At 39.4% G+C, this 14,186-nt stretch overlaps 1 protein-coding gene across 1 annotated transcript in view; it reads right to left on the reverse strand.

The window, feature by feature from the left end:
* Positions 1-11,143, reverse strand: part of lrfn1 (leucine rich repeat and fibronectin type III domain containing 1) — a 238,109-nt gene extending 226,966 nt beyond the window's left edge. The window contains exon 1 of the mRNA XM_074680206.1: positions 10,657-11,143. The gene's annotated coding sequence lies outside the window, so the exon portion shown is untranslated. The remainder of the gene's footprint in view (positions 1-10,656) is intronic.
* Between the last annotated feature and the right edge of the window lie 3,043 nt (positions 11,144-14,186).

A 14,186-nucleotide genomic window follows, 5' to 3' on the forward strand; every position in this document is an offset into this window, starting at 1 on the left:
AATGATGGCCCATCATCATCATCATTGTGTCTCATGATTTGGGCTTTGATGATATTGTTATTTATGAGACCAAAAACTGTAAGAAGCTCCCACGATTGGCACAACCTTAAAGGGCCAAATCATGGGAAGTCTCTGGTCAGACTTGTACAGCTAAATTCTATGTTAGAATCTATTTCCACATACAGTTGCACTAAGCTTGCCTCAGCCATGTATTATGTGACTTAAAAAAGGGAAGTTTTGCTTTTCAATGCAGGTATGCATCTGAAGCCTGTTCAAGACGTCTGCGTTTTGGGCACTACATTCTTCTGCTTTGATGTGCAATCCTCCCCTAACACACGTGAAGGCAGTGTAGTCTGTATGACAAAAACCATTGGCCACTGGCAACTGGTCCCACTCAGTGGACCAATCACAGGGCTTGTAGTCCATGTTGTTTCAACACATAATAACTCCAGAGATAAGGTGCACATCAGCCTATTTATGGCAAAAAGAGAAATACAGACTTCTGTTGTATCATCACTTTGACGCAGTGGTACAAACTAGGGATGTCCCGATATTACATTTTCACTTCCGATACGATGCCGATACTGCAGCATTGAGTATTGGCCGATACCGATGTTAATCCCATACCATATGAGCATTAAACATGCATACCTTTATTACTTATTTTGTGGTATGTCTGTCATGTTAGAAAAGGCTTGATAAAGTGATATTATTCAAACAAAGAACAGCAGTCAGCAAAAGTAGGTATGAGGAAAAACTGACCCATTTATTATTAAGCAATGGGTAACATAAAGTGCTCATATTGGACTGCTTATATCAGAGATTTTAGATGCATTCCGATACGATACCTATACTTGTTCTTTTGCTGATATCGGACCGATATCCGATATCAATATCGGACTGGGACACCTCTAGTACAAACCAGATTTATGAGTGATTAAATGCTCAAATTTTCTCTCAGAAATAATTTAACGCCCTACGAGGACTTCTAAATGATCTTGAAAAAGTCTCACTTGTGTATGTCTGACCACAGTCCTCAATTTAAAATGAGATTATCAGTTAGTGCAATTCTTGGTTTCCATGTCTGGGTTGTCCAAGACTAGATAGATTTAAGACACATAAAAGTCCCTCAGCTAGCAAAGTTGAGTAGTGTGGAGAGAAATCTGTCTTTTTCACTGATGAATGGAGTTTCTTGGAATTGTTATGTGGTATTGTTGTGTAGCTGAAAGAAAAATGACAGATGAGCAGAAAAAGCTAAAGAGGAGAGTGATAGCTAATGGGCTAAAACACAGGCTGAGCTGTTTGTGATAATGTTCATTCCAGCCCAAATGCAGCAGTTATTCTGCAGTGGTCTGTTCAAACTTGAGAGTCTATCATTAAAATGAAGAGTGAGGTTATGTTTGCTCTGCTTGGTGAGGTTAGAGTTGGTAGATGAGCACTTGTAGGACATAATAAGATTCCCTAACATTACCAGTTAATGATACATCATGGCACACCGGGCTGTGAGTAGTCTATATAGCAGATAACTAAACTACAGTTTGCTAGTTGTCATGTTTCAAATGATAGTGCTGAGTAGCCATGAATAAATATATTCACTCATTACTTTGTATCCGGCAAGAATTTGTCTTCAACAATAAAAAAAAAAAAAGTAGTGTGAGAAAGATCTGATCTCCATTTTTTAGCTTCAAAACAAATGCATGCCTTAGGAAGAGTCACATCCTCAAGACAGTGGGGGGCTAGTGATCATGGGAAACAGAGTTTTTATACCAGAAAAACACCAGCTGTTCAAGATAGTCCTTGCAGCCCTTTTTACTTAAATTGATAGACTTGGATTTTTTTTTCTAATTTTATCCAAATCACTACTGATAAATTAAATGCACATCTTTGTATCTTTTTGTACTGCATAGTTCTACAGGCATTTTTGAACAATCAGGCACTCATGTTAATCATTACACGCTGAAAACAGATTGGTACTTATTCAAAAGCAAAAGGCCTGAATATCAATACAGCGACAAAAAAAATGAGGTTACTCGATTCAGTCAAAAACAACAACAATGCAGTTCTTTTGGCTGATTTGTTGGAACATGTGAAAAACAAGCCCAGTTCCTCTTTTTGGGACAGTCATCTGTGGTGAAACAAAAAGCATGCAGACTCTGCTTTGATTCCTGACTCAGGTATGATCAGCATACAGTGTGTGTGATGAGCAGTGTGTGTGATCCAGCACTTCACGATGATCAGGGAGAACCTGCAATTTTTTTTATTTTTAATCTATCTATTTATTTTTCAGTTCTTTGCAGGGAGATGGTTTCCCAGATGGGCTTGTGTTTGAAATCATACTACTTTGGTTTTTAGATCTAGAATACTAAAAATCAACAACTTAATTCTATCTTTATAGTCATCCTGATTACAGCTAACACAATTCCACTGACAAACTAAAAAAATACTTTTGTTTACTTCCCCTCCATATACTGACATGTTGGTCTTGGTGGCAGTTGGTACATGTGTAGTTTGACCTACAAGCTGCAGCCTTTTGTGTAAAAAAATAAAAACAACCATGTTCATGTATGACTCTTGGGAAGATGAAATTTTGCCTTCTGACTTTGGCGACTCTATTGAACTTGTTTCTGTTTCTTTTCATCTCTGACTTCAGCTATGGCCAGGTTGTCGCTTAAATTGCACCTGCAGGCTACAGAAAAGCTACACTTGTCGTCTTTGAAGTTGCAGCTGTTTTTTTTCCTTTGAGACACACACATACACTTGCCAGATGGATAGAAAATAAACAAAAACTTGCCAAAAAATCAGAAACTCGAATTAATTTCCATTACTTTCTGATCATAGATTGTTTAAATACCTGGACAAAGCTTGGATAGTTGAAGGACATGGATGATAACTATGCCCCCATTGATGCAACATGGGAAAAGCTCCAGAGCCAGCCACTTTACAGCATTTCTTTTGACTGGATATTGCCACTTAGCAGCACCAAAGTTAGCCAGCTAGCATGGAGGATAATTAGCCTGCAGTAGTTCTGATAACACCTTGGATGGATTTGTTTTGTCGACACTTGAAAGAAGACAAGTGCTGGTGACAACTGAAAGATGAAAATACCAAAACAGCTTCAATCCACGAAACACTGGACCTGAAGCAAGTGGACAGCAGAAATCAGCCTGCTGTAAGACATGCCTGTTGATCAGCGAATTTCAGCATCCTCCTCAAGCTGTTTTAGACTATAATTAATTTTCTGAGCATATTAACACATATGTCCAGTGTCCGAGTATGTAAAAACTAAACTAAGATGAATTTGGAAGACTTCTTCCGTATTTCAACAGCTGTTGTGAACTGAATGTCCACTGACAAGCTTAGCAAAAGGTCTCCAGTTTATAGGTTCACTCTTTAAACTCTAACACCAAGCGCTGAGAAGGACACAATCACACTGTCAGGCTCAAGACAGACAATTGTTTATGAGCTATAAAGCCAAGTCAATCACAGCTGTGTGTGATGTTACTGCAAACGGAGGGAAAAAATCAAAACACAACCAATCAGAAACGTTGAGCTTGCAAGCCCTGCCTCTTTAGATTCCTGGAAATCTGGAAAATTCTACCTCTATGGCAGGGCCGTTTCAAAGGGTAGATTAGTGACCCCAAACTAAACTAAAACCCTAGTTTCTGGGGTCAGAAAGGACATAGTTCTGAAAAAAAGTCCCTAGTTCCTGGGGAGAGTTGAAAAGCACCTCAAAATTGAATACTTGTTCACAGTACCCCAGCCAGTAGAAGGTAGCGTCAGTTTGTCATAAATTTGTTCACAGAAGAAGAAAAGTGAATCTCTACACTCAAATTCAATTAGGCTGAGGAGTTTCTGGGGACAACTTGCAGTTCTTAAATGAATGCCCAATTCTCCTTGAACAGTAAAACTCTCAGTCTGGCTCACCAGGCAACAGGGGATGAGTTATTGATGATAACATTTGGTCAGAGTAATCCCTCCAGCTTGACAGACACCAAATGGCTAACGCTACAGGCTACAGGTGCTCTGTTGGAGTCAGTCATTAAAAAAGACAAAAATGTGTACAAACAATCAATTTCAACTCCAAATGTAAGTATGTAGCACACTAACTCAAAAACAGCATTTGGACTTATCATTAAAAATGTATGTGTAATCAGATAGGAACTGCAATTTTCTTGTAGTGATATCGTTTCAGGGATCTGGCACGTCTTGATGTTAAAATGCTATAGGGCATGTTGTAGTACGCTCATGAGCTGGAGGATATCCTGATTAATATGAAGCAGGAGTGATAAGATGTATTTGAGTTATGGACTTGTGTGAAAAAAAAGCCAGTCTTATTAATGCTTAAACACACACAGAAGCATGAAACGCTCTGCATTTCCTCCTGCTGCTAAGGGAAGTAACCTACAGTAAATATTCACATTGGTTACATCGATCATATTGACAAATTGGATGTTTCAGTATGACCATATCTCTGCTGCAGCTGGCTCTTTTTTTTCCTGAGCAGCTGAAGATGAAAAGCAGAGCTGTGACAGCTATGCCGCACCACACCACACCTAGTAAAAAATACATAACAGCAGATATGAATGTATGATTGTACTCTTTGTCCTGCTGAAAAACGAATGCGTCCTTTGATCAAGGATTATTTGTCACCACATTATCTGACCACAGGAGCGCGGTGCGGACAGCTCCGACCTGTCATCCAACCAAGTCACAATGAGATCAAATCTCCATTTCTTTGTTTCGCCACACCTTCTCTGCACGATCACTGCAGGATTTATCTTTCTCCCCAGCGCCCCTCTTGGCTTTGCCTAATTTTAAGTACCCCAAAGTATTTTATGCCAAGGATTGCCGCATTGCAGCTGTGGCAAACAAATCTTTAGATTTGCACAACAGAGCACAATTTGATATGCAGCAGTGCTTTTTAATTGAAAGGGGTTACTTTAATTTGTTGTTTTTCCATTGGAAGAAACTAGTTTTGCCAAAAGTTGACTTAAAAGGGGGAAAAAGAACAAACAAACAAAAAAGCATATTGGACCAGTTAAATTGTTGTGGGCAGAAATTTGTTTCCCTAGAAACTAGGATGCAAAATTCCAGGAATTGTTCAAATTTGAGACTCTCCATGAGAATTTTCAGCAATCGGTGGGAATTTTGAGAAACTTTTGGGAATTTATATACACTGCATTTACCTGGTAGTGCACATGTATAAATATTAAAGATCTAGGTTTGTTATTAGCAGACATGCATGTGAACATGTCCAATATGATATTAATGAATCAGGTTGATAAGAAAAAAAGGATTTTAACATCCTTGAAAATTCAACTCTTTCACATTCCTTGAATTCATAAATACAAAATTCAATTTTAGTTTAGCATAGCTCACCAATTACATAAACTGCAACCAAGAGGAAAAGTAACTGAGCACAGATTCACAGAGATCCTCTTTAAGTACACCTGTGATGTTAATTTAATTGTGTTTTTGTTGTTGTTGTAGTTGTTGTTTTTGACATGGTTGCTTTTTAGCACCACAAGACTTCAGCACAGGTCTTGACAACTGTGGCAGTAGTAGACATCTTTGCTGTGGTGGGGGTATGTGTCATTAGTTTTGAATAGAATAAATAGAATAGAGTTCAGGCGACCAACTTCTCTGGGAAGTTATTCTTTAATTTAATGATAACAGACAGTTGAATTTTCAAGTAGATTAAATAAAACTTCTAAGCAAAAAAAAAAAATCAAAACTTGACATTCAGTTTCAGATCATGCTTTTTAAATTCAATATTATAACTCAAATTCAGTTTCTAGTGGCACAAATCTCAGCCACTAGGCTGTCTTAATCCTTTTCTACAGCTTGTAAAAATTGTGTTTTTCTACATGTGCTCAGTATTCAGTGTGGCCGACTTTATCAACTAGAAGGGTCACTGTTTGAATGCTACCTAATGGGCAAAAATGAATGTGTACAGGCTATTTTCTGTTCAAAGTTCCCTCTCATTAAGTAAGCTATTATGCATTGAGAGAAGTCTACACTGAGCCTTTGAAAGTGAGGGAAAAGGAGGCAGCAAAGCCCTTTAAAAGCTCTATCTCCCAGCTAACTGTTACACATTTACAAACATACAAATTTGGCTTTATAACTTGACATGAGATGCCAATTTTAATTGCTGTACAGAGGTATAAGAAAAGATAAGCAGAAAAGATGCCAGGGTGACACATCTCTGATTCATCCACTGTGGTATTTTTTCCACAGAAGGTAAGACTAAGAATCCCAGGGATCTAGAGCCAAACAGCTACATTTGTGAGGTTATTCTGACCTGGATTAAATCACTACCCTGGTACAACCATGGTGTTGAGAAACAACTTCTACTGCAACCTAAAAACAGTTTTTAAATTCAAGATCTCTCAGCTTCAATTAGATTTTACTGCCACAGTCACTGGTGTCTGTGAATCTTCAAAAGTGTGCAGTTCAGTTAAAGGATGCCTGACAGGCTCTGACTAGAAATGAACAAATTGATTAAATTAAAGAATCCTGTGGTCTCTACAGCAGCTCCCAATTAAACAGTGCATAATATGCAAATGCTCCTGTCTATAAATCACAGCATGGCCCTGCCAGGGCACATGCACAGTTAATAACAGGACGCACCACTACGAGCATGTGCACTCTCTATGGTCCCATATTATTGATCTATTTGTAATTTTAAGATTAACAAAAAGTGACACTTAACCTGACTCCCACCGAGCTTCAATATGTGAAACAGTCTGTCTTCTCAGCTCTGTGGATCAGACACTTTTCTTGGGTTTATGGACGTTTAACATGTTTTATTGTATTCCCCAGTTTCCCTCATGAATTTCATGCTGCAGGCTTCATGTTGCCACAGTTTCCCCATGAATAAGAAGTGATGCTATTTGTTTTGTTTTGTTGTTTTTTCTCAGAAGACCAGCTGAGTTGAATAATCTAGGCTTCTCTTGATTTTTGCAAGCTGGTTTTCTTTTCTTTCTTTCTTTTTTTTTTTTTTAATCCAAGCTCAAAGCTTTTACTCAACACAGAAGAAAGTGGATTAAAATTCAGACATTTGAGCTCCTCTAAGTACAGTTAACTAATTCTTGACTTCTTATAATGTAGATCTGCCTGATTATAGAGTCATACAACTGACTGATAGTGCATTAGTTACAGTACACTATCACAATGGTCATCCGAACTGGGCTGTATTCAAGCACAATGGCCCTCCGCCCCCAATGCCATTGTCCCGCTGGCGGTCACACTACTTAAAAAAAAAAAAAAAAGACTTAAGCACGATTGCTTCTTGTACTTATGTCATCACATCATAATAAGACACACACATGACCTGCCAAAGTCATCAAGAAGTGTCCAATGTCATGGATTACACGTCATGTTCTTGTTGCTTGTGCTCATGCATGGGGTGTACTGCGTCGAAGCACACCTCTCAAAAATGTGCCAAAGCAAAGGAAGTGTACAATGACTGAGCATGCTATGGAGCTGTCACAACGATCAAATGAATTGGACTTAAGGGTTGAAGTGTGCATTGGAATGGTACAGCTGACCGGTGTGACCATGCCCACAGTGTATAGGGCAGGGGTCTCATGCCCAAAGAGAGCACCAACAACTGTGCTGTGTCTTGCTGAATGTTTGCTGCCAGACACCTGAGAGCGATTCTTCTCATACGGCTGGGCCACATTTGCTTTGACGGAGGTGGCAGTTGAAACCCTCAGTGTAGCTTGAAGATGGATATCACTAAGTCTGGACCTTTCCTTTGATTTGCCTTCTTTCTTGCTCTCTGGAATACATTTTGATGTGTTGACAGCTCTTTATTTAGCTGTGCAGCTTACTGTGTTTGTTCATCTCCCTGATACTTTGCACACTGCTCAACATCTTTACTTGAACAATGTCCTATGGGGTTAAACTCCTTAAGAACGTAAACTTTCTCTTTGCATATGAGACAGATTACATTCTGACACAGATGTAATTCCACGTAAACTGGTTTCATGTGCTGGTTATGCTGTGTTAAGGGTCAATTCAGAAATCAGATATTTTCTCAGTATTACATATTGCCTAATGCTTAGGTTGCGCACACTATGAGGTTGCATTGAATTAGGGATGTCCTGATCCGATACACAGATCAGTATCGGCGCCCCACATGGCTATATTTTGGGGATCGGACAGCATCGGATTTCATTACATGATCAGAACCGATACAGTTTTCACGTGTTTTCAGCACCGACACGCTTTATGGCTGCTGCATATGAAACCATGTTGCAAACATGTCCGCTGTGTGGGACTACTTCTCTTTGGAAAGCAACGATAGTAAAACAGCTTCTTGTAACATTTGTAAAGTAAGTGTTCCTTAAGAAGGTACCAACAGGGGTCACTTAAATAAAACAAATATGATGTGTTATTTACAACGGAATCACCCAACAGAGTTCAGGATTTATCAGTGAAAGGATCGATATGGGTAAAATATATTGTGAAAAAATCATATTGGATTGGAAGTCAAAAAATCTGTATTGGGACATCAATACATGGACTTTGTGTCAACAATCCTATGTGTCACTCCCCACTCTTACTCTTTTCCCTGCTCAATCCACCGTCTGGATCTCTCTAATTAACGACATAAAAGCCCCCCGAAATTTTCAAAAAACTAGAAGAGCAGGAGTAAGAGTAACACTGTGTTCGTGACTTCAACTTTTCTGTGCAGGAGTTTTTAAAGGAAACTTTACCTACAGCTGTCAGAGCTCCTTCCTGATTGAACGCATACAAAGTGAGCACTATAGTTGAGCTTAACAGTCTCGTTCTGTGTCGAGCTCCAGCAATGTGCCGTGAACAGCTCACCTGTTCCTGTCAACTTTTCATCATGACATTTACAATATTGTACAGTGTATGCCAGCATAACATGGTAAGCTAGGACAACACACTTATGATTATTATTAGCCCACAAGAGAAAGTGACATGGTCCAATTCCCTTTAAAACTGCACAAACCTTCACCTGACACAAGGTCTAATCAAGCAGTGTAATTAAAAACACCTGTGTGGGTCTGCAGAGCTTTTGACTGATTAGGTTTTCCAACTTTACTTGACAGTAATGGGATGACTTTCACTTTACAATAGGCTCTTTTTTAAAGCAGACTTTTAATTTGTCACAGGTGTTATTAATAATGTTAACGATGCCTCTGTTAAATTCCATAATTTCGGTGGGTAAACGGTGAGCCAGCGTGCGCTTTAACAGGACTCTGCAACAAAAGCAGCTTACCGAAAAACCACTACCATTCTTTCCATCCATGCTTGTGTTTCTCCAGCCCTTATTGCACTGGAAATTCCAATAATGACATCAAACAAGTATTCTCTATATAGATAAACCTCTTTTTATGAGATCCAACAATGCCAAGCTCTACCTGCGATGTGAAAATGAAAAAAGACATGGCATCCCCCATTTCCAGTTACCGCACACCATGAGCTCTTGCATTTTTGGTGAGTAGACAACAGTGAATGAGTTCTTTCAGACACAAAGCCAGATTTCTCTGGCAGTTTTAAATGTAAACACAATTAGAGCGCTTTTCACACCTTCTGTACCCAGTGTAATTAATTGGAAATGCTGCGATCAACAAGGTAATGTTGCCACATTTCGAGAGATATGTTTGAATGTTTGAAGCATACTGAGGCATCACAGAGTAGGAGGAGAAGAAGGCAAAGATGGCGGGTAATTTGTGAAGAAAATCCCATGTCAGTAAGACCATCTGCTGTCCAGCTACGATGTTTGCTGAGCCATGCTGTGTCTGTGTGTGAAGTCTTTCCCTCTCCAGTCAAATTCAGAGTACTTCTGTCTGCAAACTGGTCTCTTTACTCACCATGCTGTGACACTACCTTTCCCTAGTTTGAGTCACCAAGCTTTAGAATATGAACGTGGACACTAAGTCTGAAGGCAACAATGCATGCCATGGAGTGTATGAAAAAGAAATACATCAATCACAGAGAAAAAAAAAACTTGACATGCATAACCTGTCACTTATCAAGCTACACTGTGCTTAAGCTACCGTCCAACTTTCTGCTTTCAGGCAAAGAGTGAATGGTTAAAGCCTTCCATTTCTGACGTGCATCACTCATACTGACTCCCTTCACAGAATGGAGCCGAGTTTGAAGTAATAACTATGCCCAAAGCAAACATGGGCACTGAAGAAGCAGGAAATCTGCATTTAAAAGCACTGCTGAGGATTTTAAGTGTATTACAGGCACACCTGTCACCTGTACTACAATTAGCAGTCATGTATTGATTATACAAACTTAGGACATCCAATCACATTTAGCCTCATGCAGAAAGTGTTTTACTTTAAATGGACAGAAGAGCAGCTTTGGTTTAAAAAAAGGGGGCTCAAGTTTGTATATTCCTCAGCCCACTAGACCAGTAAACAGAGGCTTATCACATAAAACCCATAAGCTCACACAGCTTGACTCAGGGATGAATAGAATCAACAGTCAGAGAAATCAACAATCAATAACCAAACAAGCTTCAGCCTAATCCCAGATGTGATCCAATTGAACAATCAATAACCACAACAGACACACACATAAACACGCATGTGCGCAGGTGACAGTATTTACTGCGCAAAAGGCAACAAGTTCTGCACAAGAAAGAAGAAAAAGAAAGAAATCACTTACCTTGTTTTCTCTTCTTCAGAGTTAAAGCCAACGGGGGTCGGTAGCAGCCGAGCAGGCTTCAGCACACCTTCTTTAGTGTCTCATTATTGAAATTGTCCATTATGCGCTGTGCAGTTTTCACAGACATTAAAGCAGCCTGCCTTTATTCTTCTTCACGGTGCATGGCTTCCATAAATGTGGCATTTATCTTACAGTACAGTCCATTACAGCCCATGAAAGAGCAAACTTCGAAAGGTGTCGTTGTCTCCTCTTCTCTCCTTCTCTCTGTCACTTTGTAGCAGGTGAAAACTTTTGAGCCTCCAACGCCTTGAGCTAACGTCCCTGCACTGCTTTTGATTGGCAACAGGTGGTTAGCTTTTGCTTTTCGTCATCCCTTTAACTCATCGTTCCTTCTCGTGTCCTTAACAAAGGAAATGCATTTACAGTCTACTTAACATTAGTCGCACCCACTGTATGTAGGGACAATTCGGTTAATTTTGGAGCAGGTCAGGTGAAACGCTTAAACACGTGTCATGGGCGGAGCATCACACTGGAAGTTGACGCAAGAGAATATTGTGACGTTTTTCAATGATTTCTTAACAGACTATAAATAAGTGCATAAAAGTGTTTATGGTCAAGGGAACGTAAAAAAACACTCAGTTTAACAATTAACCCCCCCCCCCCAACAATATAGAATGTAACACTATTGACGTATATTCTAATATATCTTACTTGCTGTTTTTTCTTTCTTCCCCCCAAAAAAATGTTAAACCACTCTTGTTAAACATTTATAAAACACAATTTATTCCTTAAAAAATAATAATAATAATAATAAAATAAAGAGGAATTTAGAAATGTATTATATAGGTTATATTTTGTAATTCACTCCAAGAATAGTATCACATGGTGGAATAACAAAAACTGTCCCAATGTACCTGAATCCACCCTACCTTTTTATACCCCTATCACTACCACATAGACTACAGCATGTCTGAATTGCTTTGGGCCTTGCTGGCTTACAGAAAGCTATTTGACATTACAGCCAATGAGAAAAAAAGGGACCAGGCACATTCTACCAGAAACTTACATGATCTGTCCTGGAGTACTTTCATCAGAAAAAAAAAACAACCCGTAAATAATCCAAAAAATATTTGAAATTAACTCAGTAGCTGATATGGTTCAGTGAATAATATCACTAGATTCATATGTTAATCTGTTAAATGAGCAAAACTTGAGCAGCATAATCAAAAGATGACTTTGGCTTTTTTTTTAATTAAAAATTTAAAAAGAAGGTGGCAGTACAACCCATTCTCAGTAGTGCTTTCAGCAGTGACTTGGTTACATTTACCCATTCCTTATTTTATTTATAAGAATTAATGTCCCAAAGAAAATTGAGCAAGCCTTTGGAAGAAGTTGAATAATTTCCAGAATAGCTTTCCCATCTTCCAGTTTCTATTTTGAAATGCTGATTATATAAGAAGCTCAAACAAAAGCTGAACCATTTCTTACTAACCACCACATTCAGACCATACTTTCACTGAAAGCCAGCTGGCTACAGAAAACCCTCACTTCTTTTTAAAACACATCTGCCTGCATAATGAACAACTAATGCAGCACATGAGTTACAGTTAGTGTGTTTTGCTTGGAGAAATCATTCAAGTGCCTGAGCTCCGCCAACATGTTTCCCCGCAAATTAAATGTGTCCACAACTGTAAAGAAATGTTAAAAGGATGGAAAATTATTGCTTGGAAATATCACAGGGTCCAAAAGGTGCCCATTGTGAGGAATGACTCTCGCAGTAACTAGCTGGCAAGGTCTGCTCGTTTCTTTCTCATTTGTATTTTTCCAATTCAACTCATTGGTCAATGGAAGCGTTGTGCAATGGCATAATTAGTCACAGAAAGCAGGAGTTAAGCTATTAAAGTTGTCATTCCTGCAATTCTACATTTTCCCTACCTTTTTATGAATGATGCATCCAAGGCTTACTCCAATTAATTCATCTCAAAACAAACAATGGTTATCTATAATTATATCAGTGTTATCTGTGGCTCCATTACAGTAAGCTGATGTACAAACACATTATCATACATATTACAACTGCATTTTGACATCAAATTACAGGATATGCTAATTTGCAAAGCTTCATATACCTAACCAAATGTTCATCATCCATGCGGGTTATATCCCTGTATTATTTCCAGGTTGCTGGTTAATGACTACATTGGCTGAAGCCCGGGATATAGGCTGTTGTGTGTAATTTACACTGCAATCCCATCAATCTGTGTTGTATCCACTGGCTTAGTTGTACCATGCCCAACACCCCCATTATTCCATCAACAACCTGTCACTGCGGAGGAAAGTGAAAAACAGCGGCAGCCAGAGATTGCGCAGGAAGAAAACAAGCAGCTGCAAATTAGAATACTGATGTTTTCTGTGGCGAAGGCTTCATATGAGTCCCAACATGCCTGCCAGAATTGGAGTGCATTTGGGTTTTTTAGACAGGAAGGAAAGGAAAGGAAATATTGTGTTGTCAAAGGCTTGCTTCCAGGGAACAAACATCAAACGTATGCATGTCAGCGTCTGACAATGTACCTCCTTAGGGGGGAATAGTGAGACTTTTAAGAACTGAAACTTTGATAAGTCAGGAAATTACTTACTCTGCTTTGACAAGGGGAGCTCAATTGAAAAGGAATGACTCAAAATAGGCGAGAATGTTAGCGTTTATGTTCAAGGCTGATTTTCAGCTCAATTCATTTGCTGACCAAAAACAAAAAACAAACAAACAAAAAAAAAAACAACAACTCTTCTCTCTGTTGCAGTGTCCTCTCTGTCACAGATATGCATTCGTCCTCATGGGGTAGATAAGAGAGCCATGCCTGGTTGTATGCATCTTGCTAGAATTTGAAATCAGTTTGATACACTCTCCCCTGAATTAATGGCCTAGAAACACTCTGCATCTCATGCTGCTTGAGTTCACCATCTATGGGTCTGCATACAGCAGTGAAAGCACAAATGGGCTCAGTCGACGTTTATATCTCAAGCCTCAAATAAGCCAAGTAAGCGCAGAGTCAAGCCTTTTTGGGGCATGTGTTAGATTATGACCGGCAGATTATTTGGAAAGTAATTGTCCTCAGGTGTTCAAAGCTCATTCTCCACCCCATGATGCTCAACGGTAGAGATTAGGCTCTGAGGAAAATCTCTTCCCTCTGTGGACAGACAGGAAAAAGGGGTGCTAACAGACACAAACACACTAAGCATGTGTAGCCAATCAGCTTTCTGCTTTGCTTGAGCATGCTCTCCCTCTGGGCCCGCTCATCCAGGCAGAGAAAAGTCCTCTTTTTTCCCCCTCAGGACCCGTAATACCTGCATGATGACTGTTACATTGCTGCAAGCTGAAGCAGTCTCACTCAATCCCACCATCGCACCACACACACACAGACCTGAGAGTGGCCAGTGGGAAACGTACTGAAGCTCTTTACAGCCACCTGCTGTGCCTGATGTAATACAGCAATCTGCCCTGATGGAAACACGTGTTACATGGATTTAATCTC

The sequence above is a fragment of the Halichoeres trimaculatus genome, unplaced genomic scaffold, assembly GCF_033239565.1.
Source record: "Halichoeres trimaculatus isolate MK-OKI-2021-1 unplaced genomic scaffold, fHalTri1.1 fHalTri1_scaffold_9, whole genome shotgun sequence".
In the NCBI taxonomy this organism is placed as follows: domain Eukaryota; kingdom Metazoa; phylum Chordata; class Actinopteri; order Labriformes; family Labridae; genus Halichoeres; species Halichoeres trimaculatus.